At 47.2% G+C, this 17,207-nt stretch overlaps 1 non-coding gene across 1 annotated transcript; it reads left to right on the top strand.

Moving 5' to 3' along the window:
• Positions 1-517: 517 nt before the first annotated feature.
• Positions 518-623, top strand: LOC141644879 (small nucleolar RNA R71). Its single transcript, XR_012544481.1, has one exon. It is a non-coding gene; the product is annotated as a small nucleolar RNA R71 (small nucleolar RNA).
• The last annotated feature ends 16,584 nt before the right edge of the window (positions 624-17,207 follow it).

Raw genomic sequence — 17,207 nt, 5'->3', positions numbered from 1 at the left:
AAAATAAAACCTCACAAAATCCTTCCTCTTGAACCGATTTTTTTTTCAAGAGAACAAAATTAATTTTTGTGTCATATTTTAAGTAAGACTAATCCTAATACTAGATCATATTATTTTAGTCTTTAAGAATATTCATTGGGTATTCACTTTTGGGAGAGATTCTATACTTGAATCTTTGTTCATCCATTATTTGGAATGCTCAAGAACTAACAAGAAAGAGATCTTGTTGGTGCCCATAAAGCCGAAATCACATAGTAAGGAACATGATTTCTTCTTTACTTCTATTTATGTTTACATGCATAAGATTTGTAATTATTTTATGACTAAATAATTTCTCACATATATGAATATGTTAAAAATGAGATATAGATTTCTAACAGGCATCTCTTCAATAAGGGCCCATCCCTTATCATCATCAGTGTTCTTTTGGAATCTTCCGTTAGATGATGCATCACGTATGGCTCTGTGATCATCGTATAGCCCATTGTAGAACTGATTGGACAGGAACCACGGATCAAAACCATGGTGAGGAATAGACCTCACCAACCTCTTGAAACGGCACCACGCTTCATAGAAAGTTTCATCAGGTGCCTGCTTGAAACTAGTGATTTTTGTCCTCAGCTGATTAGTGCGCTGCGGAGGGAAATATCTCTTATAAAAAGCAAGAGCAAGGGTCTCCCAGTCTGTGACCCCCGCGGCCGTGCGGTCCAAATCAGTCAGCCACTCCCTGGTTGAGTCAGTCAAAGAAAAAGGAAACAGAACCTCCTTAATCTTGTCTTGAGTTACCCCTTTGTGGCGGGGATAGTAGAACAGTAGTCCGTAAAGACCTCCATATGCTTCCTTGGGTCTTCACCTGCCACACCTCTAAAGAGATTTCTCTCCACCAGATTGATATAGGAAGGACGGATGTCAAATGTATTCCCATCCTCAGTCTGGAGATTGAAACCCTTTGGAATTGATGATGCTTTAGGCTCCGAATGACTGCCAATGTTCGGCATCTTTACTGGTTGGTTTACATAACTGAAAGTATCTTCTTCAAAAGATGGATTTTCTGTAAATAGGAAATGCTAAAGATCTGGTTCGAAAGTACTCAAGTCTTCCTTTCGTGATTCTCTTTGCAGACGGAGTCTATGCCTGAACAGTCTCTCTGGCTCAGAATCAGCTGAAACTAACTCCAACCTATGTGACCTGGGCATACACAACACTAAAAGAAAATGAATAAGAACTGCCTCAAGGAATAAAAATTCCCTGAGACAGATAAAATAAACGAAACAAAGACAGATAGGGCAATTGCCTCCCCGACAACGGCGTCAAAATTTAACAGGGCTGTCGTATACCTATCAAAAATAACTAACTAAACTAACTGCATAGCTACGGAAGTTAGGTCGATCTCCTCAGGGAGGCAAGATATCTGTAAAGGTCCGTCTATTTGGTCACAAATGGGGGGTTTTGTAATTGGTTTCCTAAACTAAAGGTGTAAAAGGAAGAGAACCAAGGAAAGAGCAATGAAGGCAGAAAATGAGATTAAACTATTAATAGAGAGGGGACATGTCAGGATTTCGGTTCACTACGGTAGTCCAGTGACTCAACTGTAAACAACTTAGATAAACTACTGCGAGACGGATATGGAAAGGTCCTTCTGGTCCACTTTATACCCTAGATTCCCATTAACTTAACTCCCGTCCTCGTCAGGGTAGTCTACTGTTCATAGCAGGTCTATTTAGTCCAATCTTCCGATCCAGGATTAAATTTAACCAGATTAAAAGGGTGACTCAGAAGCGTGCACTCAACTAAGTCGGTAGATACAGTTATATTGCTATGGGGACAGAGTCTCACAATTAATTCATCTAACCTATTTACTACATCGTCACATTTCTACCGTAGATCCCCCAATCCCAACATGAAATGATTTAGCTACTCATATCGCTAATGTTGTCAATAATAACAATATTAAGATAACTAATGTAAAGCATGATGAAATAGTAATTAAAATGCATAAACAAAGATTAAGGCAGAAATTAAGGAAGAGCAAAACAAGTAATTAAGATGAATAAATAAAAGATTAAAATTAAAAAGGGAGAAAGAGATTACAATCGCAAGAATCCGGCGTAAAGAACAAACAAATCCGAGGTAAATAACCCCGAAAACAAAGTTACAGTGAAAGAGAAAAAGCAACGCAGTCTTTACTGTCAAAGATGAAAAGTAGGATAAAACTTAATAGAATAGATGCTAATGACCTAGTTATTATGCGCTTAAATAGAAAAACTACTAAGTCCATAAGCTAAAACACGTTCACGGACTAATTAAAGCCCATGAAAGCCAAAACCACTCGATCGAGTAGTCTGAAACCACTCGATTGAGCATTTCTCCAAATAATCTACTCGATCGAACAAAATTGTTACTCGATCGAGTAACTCCTAATTCCAGCACTTCTCGATCGAGCATAATACTACTCGATCGACCAACCTCAGTCAGAGAAACCACTCGATCGAGTAACAGAACAGCTCGATCGAGTATTCTTCCTCCAAAACAGCTCAAACTCGTGACCGACTGCTCCGTAGACCGTTCCTTCACGCATCCCAATGCAGGATCTCACTCTGAAAAATTTCGTCTCCTCAAAATGCATGTAAAAAGGACAAAAATGGTACGATTCTACTACTTCCACGTTCATTTCTACAAAACAGACAAAACGAACCAAAGTAGCCAATTCAGGGCATAATACTATATAAACAGTACAAAAGTACATGGAAATACGTGCTAAAATAGGCTAAAAAGACTATACAAAATGCACGTATCAAATACGTAGGCAATCCTTCACAGGATACAACCCATTATTTTAAATGTAAATAGAAGGACATTTGCATATGCATTTGGAATTAGACAAGAATAATAATAGAAAATCCCAAAGGTTTCATAACCAATCAACCACTTTTATTTCATTTCTTTTAATAATAATACGCTACATAATAAAAATAAAAATAAAAAAATAAAAATAGGCTAGGATTCTAAAAATCCCACCTTCTTATTATAAACAACAACAACAACAACAATAATAATAATAATAATAATAATAATAATAATAATAATAATAATAATAATAATAATAATAATAATAATAATAATAATAATAATAATAATAATAATAATAATAATAATAATAATAATAATAATAATAATAATAATAATAATAATAATAATAATAATAATAATAATAATAATAATAATAATAATAATACTAATACTAATAATAATAATAATAAAGACTCAGGCTATTCTTCCATTTTCCCTTTGCCTTTGTCATTTTTATCATATTTTTTTTGTCTCGACCTCGAGCCGGACGCTCTTGTGCCACTTCAGACCTAATCACCAACGGTCTCTCTCGTGGTCTTGCCTTGCCATCCTTGTCAAACACCTTTTCCACGGCAGGAGAAGTATTTGGTTTCTTCGAAGGATGAACAACTCGAAACCCGGCTTCTTCCTCTCCCTCAGTCAGATGTTTCTCTTTCTCCTTCTCTACATCACAAACCTTGTAGTCAACAGGCTCGCGCTTCCTCAATCTCTCACGCTCCTCTGGAGTAGTAGCTTTCCTCCACTGCAAGTAGGAATCAGATACCCATAAAGCACTAACAGAAGAATTCAAGAACCAAATGTTCCTTTGAGCCCATTTGATGGCCCATTCTTTTCGGCACTCAGTGGTAAGGGCCATAGCTGTTTGAGGGACGGTATCAAGCTTCGGAATCGTCTACTTCAATCCAACTTGCCTCATCAACCTCTCCGGGAAGATGCATATCATAAACTCCAAGCCAGGAATGCGCAGCGATCGGGTAGGATCCAAGGACGATACGCCAGTGACAGATTAGAGATGCCACCATGGTACGATCCATCTAATCAGTGGACCATCATCACTCTTTAGTTTGTTCTCCCAATAATTGTAGACTCGAGTGAAGTCCACCATATAAAGTCTAGTCCTCATTGCGATTGAGCGAGCATGATAAGCAGGAACATTAACTAGGGGCTCGATCAATCGAAGACGTTTCATAAGCCAAACCTACCAAAAGCAGGCATTAAAACAAAAAAAAAGAAAAAAAAAGAAAAAAAACGAACAAAAAAAAGAAAGAGAGAAAAAGAGTTCTTTTACCTGCAATATGATGGGACTTCCCAAATAAGGAAGGTCGCGATTGGCTTTCCTGTTATCTAACCCCAAAGGGATCTCTCCTAAACACAGGCAAGTTGGGCTCCTGCGCAACTCCATTTGCTCAATTAAGCTCAAGTAACGAGGGTCGCCTCTCAAATCCTCATCAACATGCCCTTGAAGGACATATACATGCAGTAGGGAAAATCCAAATGCCCTTCGCCTTGCAACGTAGGAAATGGCAGGATCTGCCCTGTTTATGAATCGATCGATGAAGTCCAACATTTGCACTCCTTTAGAGGTCACAAGACGGTCAACCTCAGCTCTTGTGAACCCAAGCAAATCTTTGAACTTATTCTTATACCCTTGAGAAGTAGAGGGCATAGCAGGCAAATGCTCTGGATCCCAACCACCGATTGCAGCAATTTATTTGGGAAATGAGCAAATATCGGCTCCAGGAAAGGCAAATACGTGATAATTCGGGTCCCAATAATCCAGACAAGCATCTAGGAACGGTTTGACTACTTTGACAAACTTCAAACTCAAGATCGATCCAAAATTATAGGCACCCATATCGTGTTTCTCCACATTAGAGAACTCATTTGTCCACTCTTTCAGACGGATTTCAAGAGTATTCATGATGTATATTTAGAGATCTTTTATGTAATAAGACGAGAGAAAGACGGAAGAATTATGTGAATAAAACCTTCATCGACGTCTATATTTATACTAAAAGTTGTTTCCTAAAATCTGTCAGGACAGACACACTGGGGAACAGGCGCAGCACCTGTTGCGCTTCTTCAAAGGGACGCAGCTCCTGTTGCGCCTCTTCCTAAGCCTTATTTCTGTGATTTTCCGCGTTGGATCTTTCCTAATTCCTCCAAGAATAATTTCCTATTCATATGGGTTATTGTTTTGGTAAATCCGTCTGTTCCGGGTGTAATTCCGGAGCAGATATTCGTTACCACCCGTGGCTTGTAGAATAATGTCTTTGGTTGGATTCTTCTTGTCTATCGTTCCTCTCGGCCTCTCCTGCAACAATGAACGAACTGAGGGCTTGGCTTTGTGCCAAGCGTACTCACTCCGACGCTCAAGTCAGTAAACTTAAAGGATTAAGTTGTATGTTATTCAGAGCAATATATTGTAGAGAGGTGAGGAAGATAATACCAGTTTATGTGTGATATTAGGTTAAGTTGTGGATCCTTTCCTCAATGAAGGTTGAGGAGTATTTATAGGCTTTTACCTTTTGTCACGTAGTGGCCAAGTGGCCAAGTGGCTAGCAGGTGGAAAGACTGATCTACCCCTCGGCCGAGGGACCTATGGCAGGCCGGCGGCCATGTTGGCTCACCGCCGAGGGGCCTTGGATATGAGTACGCGGGTATGTGTCCCGGCTGGCAGGTTGCCATGCCGACACCCAGGCCGACAGGCCGATGGACTGCATCGGCTAGGCTGTCTAAGCCGTTGACTTGCTGTAGGTATCTTTGACCTTGCTCAGTATGTTGACTTGGTCAGCGGTGCAGAATATGCCCCATCAATTTGCCCCCAGCGTAGTCTATGCCGTGGTATGGGCTCCGATGTTCGTCTGAGCGTATATTCTGCGCAAGTAATTTTGTAAAATTTTCTGCATCGGCTTCTTCTGCGGCGGCCTCTTCGACCTTGGCCTGGTCTTTCATAGGCCGTACCATATCCCCCCTCCACATGGATGCGTAAAGGGCATCCGATGTGGAAAAGAAAGTGACGCTGGCCGAGACCAGGGTTGAGAGTGCCGGTTGTTTTTGATTGCCCCCCGGCCGGCGCTATCTAGCTTGGTTGATCAAGTGGCCGGCGGAGAACAGATGCTTGGGAATTCTGCTGAGGAAGGTGAATAGGCGGAGAGATATGAATGGGCGTGTTGAAGACGCTTGGTCACTGTTGCATTGATTGACGTCTAACTGTTGCAACGATTGACATCCCATGGTTGCATGTCCGACACGTGTCTGCACGCTGATTGGTTGACGCTTCATGGGCTGTTCGCTGATTGGTCCTTCTTTATGGGCTTTTCCCTATAAATAGGGCAGTTATTCCGTGAAATTGGCCACCAATTTCATTCTCCAAAATTTTTCCTCTAAACTTTCAAGGGTTTCTTTGTCTTCTAATCTTCAGTTGCTGTTCCGGCGAGTGTTTTTCTTCAAGGTAAACAAACAAACTTCCCACTTTATTTTGTTAAATAATTATTGCTATTATGTCTTCTGCTGATGCCGGGCCTAGTAAGCCGTCGCCGGGGTGTTCCCCGTCGCGTCTTGATGAGGAGGAGAAGTTGGACGCCCTCCTGATAAGGCCTGGGGGCCCTAGGTCTCCTTCTCCTGAAGTCGATCCTCGAATTTTGGAGGAATGGGAGGATGACGAAGATGACGATGATGACGCAGATGATTTTGGCGATGATGCTGAAAAGGCTCGTCCCAAAGAGAGGAGGCAGTACGTTATGGATCACGGTGACGTCTGTAAGGCGAGCGTTGATCGATCTTGGACCCATAAGTTGGCCAGTTGTTCTGGTGAGAAGTTTTTCGAGGGCCACTTTTTCTTCGGCAGGGGATACAAGATTGTCCTTCCTGAGGAAGGTCAGGCTGTCTGTTGCCCTCCACCGGGCCATATCGGTGTATATATGCGACACTTGGAGTACGGGCTCCGGTTTCCGCTGAACGAGTACGTCATGGCTATCATCAGAGCTATGAACGTCGCAGTGGCCCAACTGCATCCGTTGGCCGTGAGGACGATAGTCGGCTTTGTGTGGCTTTGCCTCTTCAAGGGGGAGGCCCCGACGGTGAATTTATTCCGCCGGCTGCATTATCTCCAGCCGTCAATCTCTGGCCGCGTTGGTTGGTACAGCATACACATGGAGAAGGGTTATGTCTCTGTTGACAAACTTACTTCTTGCAAAGACTGGAGAGATCGGTGGGTGTATGTTAAGGTCTTGGGATGACTATCCGCCCCCATTTCAAAGCACCAAGTTAACTTGCGGTGTGAGACCAAGGCGGAACATGACAGATGGGTCTCCCGGAAAAAACTCAAGATGGATGCCAGCAGGGTCTCTCTTAGGGAGGATGAGAGGTTGGCGATGAGGCTTTTTGAGGCGGACAAGAGTGGGGTGCCGAAAAGATGGATTCCCCCAACGCAGATCATTCTTCAGGATGAGCCGCTCTGCCATGTCGGCCTCATACCGGCCTTAGCACAGGGTGAGTGGGGTCGGTATGAGGCCCATCACCGCTGTCAATGCTTCTGTTCTTCGAACTTTGATTTAATTTCTCTATTTAATTCTTGCTTTGTTTCCTTCGCAGATCACTTTGGGCCGGACTTGTCTGAGGATTTCCTCCGGAGAATGGGGCTGCACAGAGACAAAACCGTTGCTAACTTGCATCCCAAGGCTCTGATTCATGACCGCCGGACGTCACCGAATGATCTCATGGATCAACAGCTGAAAAGCTTGAATGCGGTGGAGGCCCAGGCGAAGGTTGTTAGTAACATGCCGCGCCATACGCGAAAAACAAAGCCTTCGGGGGTGATGGCGTCGACATCGGCTCCGCCTTCCATCCCCACTGTTCAGAAGGAGACGGTGGAGATCGTCTATATCTCCAATGGGGATGACTCCGATGAGGGCGAGGGGTCGCCCCTTGTCCGTAAAAGAAAACAGACAGCCTTTACCGCCGCCGTTGATTCTGCTGCTGACGAGGAAGTGCGCCATTCGGCCAAGAAGGCCAAGCATGGTATTGATCTATCCCGTGGCTCAGATTTAACCGGTTCATTAGGCGTTGTCGGTGACAGGCTCTCCGGCATGTCTATGCATGTTGATACTGATGCTTACTTTTAATTTTTAGATCGGCCAGAGCGATCGACGCCGCTCTTGTCGGCGGTGGAGGAGAACCTGCGCGGTGGTGATGACACCGTCGCTACTGATTCTTCATCCCAGAAGGTTTCCCTTTCCCATCCGCAGGCTGGTGATCATAGCGTCTCTATTGACTCTTCATCCCAGAAGGTTTCCCCCTCCCAGCTTATATCGGAAGGCGCGAGGTTGATCAAGAGACTGGCGAGGTGGAACGAGCTGACCGGTGTTCGTATCACGGAGCATGAGAAGGTCGTGGCTCAATCTGCCTTTGAGCTTAATGCCACTAAGAAGGTGGCCACTAAGGCGAAGCTGGATCTTCTCAATGAGTAGAGGCTTCGGGGGGAGGCCGAGAAGGCGCTCTTGGCTGAGAGAAAGCTCAGGGAGGACGCTGAAAAGGAGGTTCTTGCTGAGAGAGCCAAGGCCGAGGCTTCTGCGGCCGAAGTTGAAAAGCTTGTGGCTAAGTGTGACCTTGTTCAGAGGCACGCCGACCTTTATCTCCAGCAGAGGAACGAATTCAGGGCCAATTTTCAGATCCAGGGGAAGGTGATCCGGAGCAAGGAGGCCATCATTCGGCAAAAGGAGGACGACATTGAGATGCTCCAAACCAAAATGCTCCCTGACATGTGCTCCGAATTCCGAGATCTGGCCGAAGCAGCTGCCAGGGAAGTAATTGAGGAGCTCTTCCCTCTTGAAGGTTCCTTTCCGTGGAGCAAATTCGACGAGCTGTTTGACGACAAGCTCGAAGCTAAGGAGAAGGCCGTGGAGGAGAGGGTCAAGGAGGCGGTGAGGGTGAAGATAGAGCAGGAGGCGGCCGAGGAGGCGCACCCTTCTTGCTGAGAAGGCGAAGACGGCCAATGAGGAGGCCAAGAGAATGAGGGAAGCTGAGGCTGCCGAGGCAAAGGCTGAGGCCGCTAAAGCTGAGGCTGCCAGGAAAACCGCTGGGTTGCCCATCGAAGGAGACGTTGCTACCGCTGCTGATGGCGAGCAGCAGCAGACGTAAGGAGGTGGTGTCTGTACCCTTCTGCCTTTCCGTCTTTGTATTTTGTACAATTTGGGCAGGCTGTCTTTTGGCTGACCCTTATGGGGATGGCCGTCCTTTGTATTTTTTGTAATTTGTTGAACATATTTAATAAGAGCTCGTTTCTTCTGCCCCCGGCTTGGCCGAGGTTTTTACCTCATCCCTTTTTCTTGTGCTAATAGTTGAGCGTCTCAATCTGTACTTTTAGCGTCTTTGTCTTCGTCTAGGTTGTCTCCTTACGTTATTAATTGAGGGTCTCTTTTGTTTCCGCCTCGGCTTGGCCGAGGCAGTCTAGAGCGCGTATCTCAATTGTGTTAACGCTTCCAAGGCATTTTGATTGCTTTGCGAGTATCAACTGCGTTGGTCGTGATTGTCGCTCTTGTCGGTGTGACAGTATGAGCCAGCATCTGCTTCTTGTTACTAACTGCCGTGGCGTCTACCACTTGTGGCGTTTGCGACGGCGCCTATTTCTTCATGAGACTGCCGTGGCGTCTACCACTTGGAGTGACTGCGACGGCGTCCAACCTCTTGGGGTGACTGCCGTGGCGTCTACTACTTAGGGTGACTGCGACGGCGCCTACTTCCTCATGGAGACTGCCGCTCTTTTCGGTGTGACAGTGTGAGCTGGCGTCTTATCTCTTGATGACGGCCGTGGCGTCTACCACTTGGAGTGACTGCGACGGTGTCTACCTCTTGGGGTGACAGCCGTGGCGTCTACTACTTGGGGTGACTGCGACGGCGCATATTTCTTCATGGAGACTGTCGCTCTTGTCGGTGTGACAGTGTGAGCTGGCGTCTTATCTCTTGATGACGGCCGTGGCGTCTACCACTTGGAGTGACTGCGACGGCGTCTACCTCTTGGGGTGACAGCCGTGGCGTCTATTACTTGGGGTGACTGCGACGGCGCCTATTTCTTCATGGAGACTGTCGTGGCGTCTACCACTTGGAGTGACTGCGACGGCGTCCAACCTCTTGGGGTGACTGCCGTGGCGTCTACTACTTGGGGGTGACTGCGACGGCGCCTATTCCTTCATGGAGACTGCCGCTCTTGTCGGTATGACAGTGTGAGCCGACATCTGCTTATTGATAAAGACTGCCGCTCGTGTCGGTATGACAGTGTGAGTCGGCGTCTGCTGCTTCCTAGTGACTATGGTAAGAATGAACATTTTGATGGAAGACTTGATGGTTTTTCATTTAGGTAAAAGGATGCGTCGGGGTGCCCACAGCTGTTTTGGACACCTCCGCCGCTACATAGATTATTCCCTAGGTTACCAGCGTCCTAATGGCCTATCAAAGGCACAACGTCCTAGTCAGCCGCTAGTTAAATCCATGAGGTCGCCCTCCTGTTGTAAGGATAGACTTTTCCCTTTCTCTGATTTCTTTGCTACTTTAAGGGATTGCATGTTGCATCCTCTGGCGGCTATCTGGACGTTGACCACCTCATCATTCTCGTCTTTGGAGACGAGCTTATGCGCTTCCCCCCAGTCCGAGACATACATCAGTGTTAGGGCCCGGATGGACATCACTGCGTCAGCCTCGCTCAGGGTGACTCGGCCTATGAGAACGTTGTAGGCGGACGAGCCGTCGATGACTACGAACTCAGCTAGGACATTCTTAGCCGCATTCTTTTCGCCGAGCGTCACCGGGAGTCTGATTGATCCCAGTGGTAGCAGGCCGGCCCCAGAGAAGCTGTATAGTGGGTTGGTGCAGGGGCTCAGGTCCTTGACTTTCAGGCCGAGGCTGAGGAAGCATTCCCTGAACATGATGTTTGTGTACGCGCCTGTGTCAATCAGGCACCTCTTGACCAGGTGGTTGGATATGTCCAAATTGACTACAAGCGGGTCGCTGTGAGGAGCGACGACTCCTTCGTAGTCCTTCCTTCCAATGGTTATATCGGGGATGTTGGAAACAGGGGTCGCTGTGTTGGGCACAAAGTTGATGGCCTGATATAGCTCGTTCAGGTGCCGTTTATGCCCATGAGCGGACCCTCCGTTCTCGTTGCCCCCGATGACAACATGGATCACTCCTATCCGTTCGAAGACGGACTTCTTACCTGAACTGTCGGCATCAGTCTTTTGGCCTTTGGCAACGTACTTGCCGAGGCTCCCCTTCCCGGATCGGCTCTTCAATGGCATTCTTCGGATGCGCGATCGTTGGTTAGATGGCCGGTGTGGCCGTGGTACTCACGATCGGCTCGTGTCACCGTCACTTTTTGGCTTGGGGGTCTCTCCCATTTCGGCCCTCGTCTTTGCTCGGGCGAAGACCTCGGCGGCGACACGACGAGAGGGGTTTTTTCACTATACCGCCCGGTGGTACGTTCTGAACTCCACCCGGTGCCCGCCGAGTCCTGTTTCCTGGAAGATTTGTCCGACCGTGACCTATTGTTCTCACGGCGTCTTTCATCGGACCGTGACCCGTTGTTATCACGGCGTCTTTCATCCGGGTTGTCCTCCCGGTGACTCTTCTTTTCTGAGTGCTCGGCCTCGCTGGGGCCTACCCAGGTTTTGTGATAGTCTTATACCTTGATGGCCTGGTCGGCTAACTTCCTGGCGGCGTCCAGACCCAGGCCTCCGCACTTGATGAGCTCATTTTTTAATTCTCCCCTTGGGAGGCCTTTCATCAGCGCGAAAGCCGCCAATTCGGGATTAATTTCTCGAATCTGCTGGACCTTTCCGTCGAACCTCTTCACATAGCTTCGTAGAGTCTCGCCCCCCTCCTGTTTGATAGTTAGGAGGTCTGACGTCTCCACGGCCCTCCTCTTATTGCAAGAGTACTGGGCTAGGAAGGCGTCCCTTAGGTCGGCGTAATAGTATACCGAGCCGTCGGGGAGCCCCTTGTACCAGCTTTGGGCCATTCCATGCAGAGTTGTTGGGAAAACTCGGCACCAGACCTCATCGGACTGCTCCCATACCGACATGTAAGACTCGAAAGCCTCAGCGTGGTCGGCTGGGTCACTATCTCCTTTGTATGATAGAGGTGGTAGTTTGAGCTTGGTTGGTACTTGGATTTCTAGGACGTAGGCGTTGAGGGGCTGTCTGACCACGTGTCGAACTATACGCGGCGATAGACTCCTCGCATTCCTAATCCGGCTCCTCCCCTCGTAGCGGGAAGGACTCCTTTTTCGACTCGGACTTCTCCTCCAACTCTGCTGCGTCGGACTCCTCTGGCTCCTTTGGGGTAAGCCTCGTTCGTGCGGCGGGGACGCTGTCCTCCCATGAGTACGGGAAGGACTTAGGTCTACCACGCCCACTTTAGGCTCCCCCGGCGACTTGGCTGAGTCAGCTTCTCCTAGTGCTCCGTTCAAATTTCTCGGAGTCACATTTTGGGCCCTGGTCTCCTGGACAGTTTCCGCCGCTCTTGTCGGCGTGACAGTGTGAGCAGGCGTATTACTAATTAGGTCTAGGAGCATTTTCAGTTTTGCTACGTCAACCACATGTCCCATGATGGTGACCTGGTTGGCTGGCAGTGGCGTGTCGGGTATTGATGGCATCCCGAACTCCGGTTGGATTACACCGCCGGTGGAGGGCTGTATGACTCCAGAATTGTTGAAAGTATCATCTTGGTAAAATGCGGTTTCGTCGGTTACGACTGCGTCTTGTTGTTTCGACATTTTCTTAGCTTTTTGGGTGGGTTTTTGTTGGTTTTTTTTTTGTTTGGGAATGAATGTGACTAGCTTCTAGTGTCTTTTCCCACAGACGGCGCCAATTGTTCCGGGTGTAATTCCGGAGCAGATATTCGTTACCACCCGTGGCTTGTAGAATAATGTCTTTGGTTGGATTCTTCTTGTCTATCGTTCCTCTCGGCCTCTCCTGAAACAATGAACGAACTGAGGGCTTGGCTTTGTGCCAAACGTACTCACTCCGACGCTCAAGTCAGTAAACTTAAAGGATTAAGTTGTATGTTATTCAGAGCAATATATTGTAGAGAGGTGAGGAAGATAATACCAGTTTATGTGTGATATTAGGTTAAGTTGTGGATCCTTTCCTCAATGAAGGTTGAGGAGTATTTATAGGCTTTTACCTTTTGTCACGTAGTGGCCAAGTGGCCAAGTGGCTAGCAGGTGGAAAGACTGATCTACCCCTCGGCCGAGGGACCTATGGCAGGCCGGCGGCCATGTTGGCTCACCGCCGAGGGGTCTTGGATATGAGTACGCGGGTATGTGTCCCGGCTGGCAGGTTGCCATGCCGACACCCAGGCCGACAGGCCGATGGACTGCATCGGCTAGGCTGTCTAAGCCGTTGACTTGCTGTAGGTATCTTTGACCTTGCTCAGTATGTTGACTTGGTCAGCGGTGCAGAATATGCCCCATCACCGTCAAATTACCATGTTGCGCGTTTCCTAATTCCACGGGCACGCATTTCGAGGCAATATCGGCATTTTCGTCATTTCAGCACACTTATACATTTCTTTTTGGGGAATCATTTCATCAATTTAGATATTCATTTTTAAACTTACACATTTTCTTTTAATTTTCTTTTCTTTTTTTTTTGGGAATTATTTCACTCCCCTTCCATTTCACATTTCAAACTTATATGTTTCTATTTTTTCTTTTTTTAGGGGGTAACCCTCCCTAGCGCCCGGTCATTTTCAGTAAATTTTTTGCATTTTAGAGTCTTTGTCTTGCGCTAATTTAGGCCATGTGTACAAATGTGTGTTTTATGTGCAATCTCTGTGTACATTTCGGCAGCATGACGGCGTAAAACGTCATCTACCAAACATGTTCAAAGCTAACCTGCATGTACAAATAAGGCAACCCAACAGCAAAGGCAATCAGGCCATCATATACAACCAAAAAGGGGAATATGTACACCAAAATGGGGGCTCGAGCCCGAAACAAGAGGCATATAGTGCAAAATGAAGGTTCCAAAATGTACAAAATGTATAAAGTACAACAACAAAAAACGACAAAGAGTAACAAACTACAGCTGGTCGCCTCCTAGCTCAGTGACTCTCGCCTCGAGAGCGGCAATCTCGGCGTCGCGGACCTCTAGCTCCCTCAGCAGGCGAGCTGTCTCCTCCCGGGACTGGGCAAGCTCTCGCTCCAGGTCATGCTCCCTCTGCAAACGATAAGAATTGGCTCATGTAAATCATTTCAAACATAAGGAAAGTTAGAAAATTCAAAAATGAAGTAAACGGAAGGTTCATACCTGATGTCCTCGACCGCTAGCAAGTGCCTCGATGGTAGTAGCTCGTAGCCAGTTGGCTACCCTCCACAAAGCCACGAACCAGGATGGCGCAACCTACATTTCAAGGATCCTCAATAATTTGATAGGTTTAAACAAGTGTATTCTTATACGAAAGCTGATTAAATTAGGGAGCAAACCCTCCGAATTAGATGCTGCCACTCGTCTAGACCAGCATCTCTCACCACCGCATCAAAGTCGCGAAGCTCGGAGATCGTCGTCATCCCCGTCGCGTCAGTGTACTCGAGGGTCTCGGGGTACGCTGGGAGCTCGATGCCCGCCACCTCAACCTCCTGCAAAATTCAAATGGTTTTCATTAATTGATGATCATTCATCATGTTTTCATGTCAATCGAAAGGGAATAAAACACTTACCACGAATGGCCAGTACGCCAACCTCCCGTAGAGGAACGTCGAGTAGTCCTCACCAGGAAGAAGGAGGGCATCGCCACCGACGCCAGCTAAGTCAGCCTCCCTCTCAGCATCGGAAGGCTCCCTGAACATCGTCTGAGGAGGATCGATGGGAACCGTCAGGACATCTCGGGAGCACTGACGAGCCAAGCGCTCGCCCAAGTACCACACAGGATATATCGACGTCCTCAAAAGCAACAGGCTCGAGCTCCTAGGTTGAAGGACCTCAGCCAAAAAAGGAGGAGCACCAGTGTAATCCGCCCAAGGCCTGGGCACCCACTATGAAAAGCAAACAAGAGGTCATTCATATGATCGGTTCCGAAAGGAAGCAATGAAAAGTCAACAAAGAAAAGTGGCTCGAAGATACTCACACCGTCCAGCTGCAGAGCCTTCACCTCCCGCCGACAGGCGTCGTGGAAGGAACGCTGACTCTTCATGCGACACATCACCCAATCCCTCACGACGGGATAAGCTCTCTTCCCTAGCTCCGTCCTCTTGGGCGCGAGGCCCGGAAAGTAGGAGTACACCCACGCCTGTAAAACAAGATAGTTAATGACGATCTTTCGTGATTCGATAAAGAAATGATCTTTCATGAAAAGAAATGGAGGTTCATACCTCCAGTAACAGTCCAGGGCCAACAGTGGCAGGAGAAGTCCCTTTCTCTATCAACTCCGGACGAACCATGGCCCTCATATAGCGAATGAGGACCACAAAACCAGCAATGACTCAGTCCCAACGGCCTAGGCCACCCAGGTCAGAAAGGAAGGGAAGAAGCTTCGTCGACAGCCTCTCTCCCTTGTCTCCGAGGTAGATCGAAGACAAGAACCACCAGAGCCACAAACGAGCTCTCTGCTCGGCAGTGCAAGGAGGAGGAGCCGTCTCCCTCCCATCGATCCCCACCATCGCCGGTCTCTTCCCAGCAAAATAATCCCGAAAGTAGGAACTAGGCACCAACCCAGGCACCGCGGCAGCCTTCGGCATCAAGTTCCAGCCGATCAAGCTCCTAGACTCAGTCGAGTCTACCCTCATGGCTGTCTCCGGCCACACCACCACCTCAGTCCCGTACGGCAAGCCAGAAATCATGCCGTAGTCCTCCAACGTGACCCCAACCTCACCGAAAGGCATGTGAAAGATAAAGGTCGTATCCCAAAACCGATCCAGGAAGGCTCGAACCAGGCTAAGGTTAGCCCGAATCTTCCTCCTCGTGATGTCTCTCCAAGCCTGTACCAACGCACCAAGCGCTCCTCGCTCGATGATGGCCAGCTCCTCTGCTGAGAGTTTCTCGTTGGCCCCCATCATCGTCGTGTAACCCGAGAACGACCTGATGTTCCCGGCCTCCTATTTTTATTCAAAGCAAGAGCTATCTTTAGCTCGAATGAAAGGGAAAAGGAATAGCAAATAGAAATGAGAGAAGATGAATGAAAGAGTGATGAGTTCGAGTTACCAAGCTCTTCACCGTCATGTAGGACAGGTGACCCTCCGCAGCCCAGATGAGGTGCCTACTGTCCCAAGTTTCAGCCCACTCTGGTGCTCCCCTCAGCTGGTGACCACCCCGTCCGACGTTGGCCCGCCTGGGGGCCTCCTCCTCCTCAACAACCTTCTCCTCGACGACCTCGTCCTCAGCAGCTGCCACTGCGGCAGTGAAAGCCTGCTCTAACGCCTCCTCAAGCGTACGAGAAGGGTCAAGAGCTGTGTCCACGTCCATCGGAGCTCTCCCTGACGTAGAAGCCTCATCACCTACAAAATTAAAGTGAATTTAGGTCGCGTCAAGTGACGACAAGCCTTAATTAGGGGATTTTCGAGTTTTCGGAGCTCCGAAATCGCTCTTTTCTCGCCATCTTTGGCCAATTTTCCCACAAACCCGTCTGCTCATGTGGTAATTTGGATCAAGTCAAGCCTAAGTTGAAGCCTAATCATGGTTTCGAGTCGAAATTTCGACAGCATTTTGTTATAACGGCGATTATGCCCTAGAAAAGTGTCCTGAAAAAGCTGTCACAAATCAAAATTCCGAAATGGTAGGAAGTTTACCCATCATACAAGAATTCCAAATACCAAATTGCATCGCAAATGGGCAATCCTAAGGCTATTTTCGAAGCAATATACGGTTTAGCTGTGAAACCGTCTTAATTTCACTCAAATGCTCAAAACTCAACGAAAATACAAAATAAATACATGGTTACGATCCTTATACTACCAATTATCCATTTGTAAGGTCAATTTTACAAGGCAAAATCATTTAGGGGAAAAGCCCCAAATTTTTGACCTTTTTAGGGTTGGAAACCCTGATTTTGTCCATCCAATTTGGTCAAATACGGAAGATTAATGCAATATTAATACACATACCTCGATTAGTCATGGCAAATACAAGCTTTCGATCAAATTTTAGCAAGAAATGGTTGGAATTTGAGAGAATATTTGAGGTTTTAATGTTTCGAAATTATGAAGACAATCCTGTGTTTCATCGAGTTTTTACTCAGAAAAGCCACACTTAGGAAAAGACGCAGCAGGTGCTGCGCCTCTTCCAAGAGACGCAGCTCTTGCTGCGCCTCTTCCTCAGTTTCCCTCCAAATGAATTTTTGAAGATTCGTTATAAGTTCGTTATTCG

This window comes from Silene latifolia, chromosome 2 (assembly GCF_048544455.1).
Source record: "Silene latifolia isolate original U9 population chromosome 2, ASM4854445v1, whole genome shotgun sequence".
Classification (NCBI taxonomy): Eukaryota; Viridiplantae; Streptophyta; class Magnoliopsida; order Caryophyllales; family Caryophyllaceae; genus Silene; species Silene latifolia.
This window is presented reverse-complemented; position numbering and strand designations above follow the sequence as displayed.